We start from the raw sequence: 3,027 nt of genomic DNA, 5'->3' as shown, positions 1-3,027 counted from the left end.
AAAATAAAGTATTTGTAAAATTGATGAAATTGTAAGAAATATTAAGAAGATAGGAATAATTATCGGCAGAAACGAAAGGATTCTCTCAATATCCACTTTAAACTTTTATGCTTAGTATTTAATATATACTATTTACTTATAGGCATTTAATACTCCCTCTGGATAAGGGATAGAAAGAGAAATTTATTTTATTTTATTTATAATCTACCTCATTAAATTTTCAATACAAATTATTTCTTTTTAATACCTCGTAACCTTTAGTCTCCAATAAATGTTGGAGAGAAAAAGTACATTAAAGTATGATAATGGCCAAATAAGGCGTTCACCTTTTTCTTATTCTCTTTATTCTCTGTTTTTGTTATAGCCTCTACGTGAAGTATTAGAAGTTTTCCATATTAAATAAAATTAAATTGATAATTAATATATTAAAAAAATTTATAAACTTGAGTTTTAAGGTTTTAAATTAAGATATTATATATGTTTTTTCGCTGTTCTTCACTCAGTTTATGTGCGTGTGCGTTTATCCATTTTTTAAGGTAGTGCTCATTATAGAGTTTCACATTTAATTCAACATGTTAATGGTTACAAAAATATTCTTTTTTTAGTACAGATCAAAAACTTATTCTATACATCACACATTCACACGGGAGAATTATACATGGCTAGTTGTCATCAATTTATACATGAAAATAAATATAATATATAGTAATTTTCATTCGAATTTGGTCTCAGAGTCAATATATATTTATATATATCATCGAATGTATCGTTAAAAATTAGATCTACACTACAAAAAAAAATTAACTTTCAGTGATGACTTTTAGCGGTGACTCTAAAAAATCACCGCTGAAACTGAACAATCTACAGCAACAAAAAAATTTACTGCTGAAAGTTTGACTTTTTACAGTGACATTCAAAGTCGCACACTAAAAAGGTGACTTTTTACCGCGACAATATATAATCGCCATTGATTGTCAAACTTTCAACAACGACAAGTATATGTCGTCGCTGAAGGTTTAAGTTTCAGTGACGACATAGTACTCGCCGTTGAAAGTTGACAATCAGCGGTGATCGCTAATTATCAACATATTTTAAAATTTATTATAATTTCTCAAAACTAATGTTATAATAAATATGTTATAACTTTCAATAGTAACATATAAGTTGCCACTGAAAATTAACAATCAACAGTGACTTTATAGTGTCCACTTTTGACTTTTTACAGTGACATTCAAAGTCGCACACTAAAAAGATGACTTTTTACCGCGACAATATATAATCGCCATTGATTGTCAAACTTTCAACAACGACAAGTATATGTCGTCGCTGAAGGTTTAAGTTTCAGTGACGACATAGTACTCGCCGTTGAAAGTTGACAATCAGCGGTGATCGCTAATTATCAACATATTTTAAAATTTATTATAATTTCTCAAAACTAATGTTATAATAAATATGTTATAACTTTCAATAGTAACATATAAGTTACCACTGAAAATTAACAATCAGCAGTGACTTTATAGTGTCCACTGAAAGTTTCACTTTCAGCGGCGACATTCAAAGTCACTACTAAAAGTTTGATTTTATATTTTTTTGTTTAATCTAATATTTAACTTTTTAAGACATTAATGTTATTGTATTATTTGTAATTTTATGATGAATATATAAAATAACATAATGAGTTTTCATTTAATATATTTTATGATTAAATTGTAACTTTAAAATAATAAAATTATTTTAAGATAAGGTTAAGGTATTATTTAATGCTAATGAATCAGAGTAAAAAATTAAGCTAAACTATATTATTTTATATCAATTTTTATTATCAAGTAATGTTTGGTTTGATTCAATATAATTATTTAAGCCAGTTTAGTTAATTGGTTTTGAGAAGAGAAAGCATTTTTAATAATGTTATTTTCTCTTTTCTTCATTTTCATATGTTTTACTTTTTCTATCCACATCCATCAAGGGCTAGCTCGCAACATGTGGCTGGCTTCTTTTCCCAATTCTAAATATAATCTCAACATTTTTAATAAGGATTCAAACAATGAAATAAATCGTATCTTTTTTATAAAAAATGACAATTGAGGATCCATGAGATTATTAATTATAATCGGGGACCATGAATTATTAAATATTAATAATGGTCATGATTTTTTACTTGGAATTAAAAATATATGTGAGTTTACAAAATTAACCTCACTTGGAAAATAAAAAAATGACACTACTAAAATTATTATGATGGATTGGGCTATTGTTAATTTTAGATAAAAAAATCAGGATCCACACTTGAGAGTAGATTGTTTCTTAGTATGAAACTAAAATTCACTATTGTAAAACTTTCGAAAGGCACTAATGAATATATGATAGTCACTTGAAAATTTACCAAAAAGTAAGGCAAACCACTTAAAGAATTAAGAAAGAACAATACTAAAATTATTATTATAAGTTGGTATATTGTTATTCTTAATTGAAAAAATCAGGATCCCAAGTGTTATGGGTGAGACCACTAAAATTACTATTATAGATTAAGACTATTATTAATTCCATTTCTAAATATAGATCATAGTTTTTTCAACTGAGATTAACAATAACTCCAACCCATAATAGTATAATTTGGGTACCCAAAGTCAATTTATAAACTCATATATTTTTACTTTCAAGTAAGGACCATAATTCATTATTGAGATTTCAATAATTCAATGTCTTTAATTGTAATTAATAGTCTTATAAGATTCTTAATTGTTATTGTCCTTTTTTTAATTCTTTAATGCTATCTTGCAACATAAATATAAAAAATTAGATAATATAATGTATAATTTTTCTATAAAATTATAATTTAAAAATAAAAAATAATTTAAAAAGTAAAGTGTAATGTAAAAACAACTCAATCACATTACTTAAAAATTATTTTTAATTAAAAGTAAAAATAAAAGTTTAAATAAAACTAGCTAGAAAAATAATTATGAACTAATGTATAATCATCTATATTTTTAATATTTATTCTTAGATATTTTTTGTATTATAATT

Source organism: Prosopis cineraria, unplaced genomic scaffold (genome assembly GCF_029017545.1).
Source record: "Prosopis cineraria cultivar Desert tree isolate PC_DT_omini unplaced genomic scaffold, ASM2901754v1 PC12, whole genome shotgun sequence".
NCBI classification, from domain to species: Eukaryota; Viridiplantae; Streptophyta; class Magnoliopsida; order Fabales; family Fabaceae; genus Prosopis; species Prosopis cineraria.
This window is presented reverse-complemented; position numbering follows the sequence as displayed.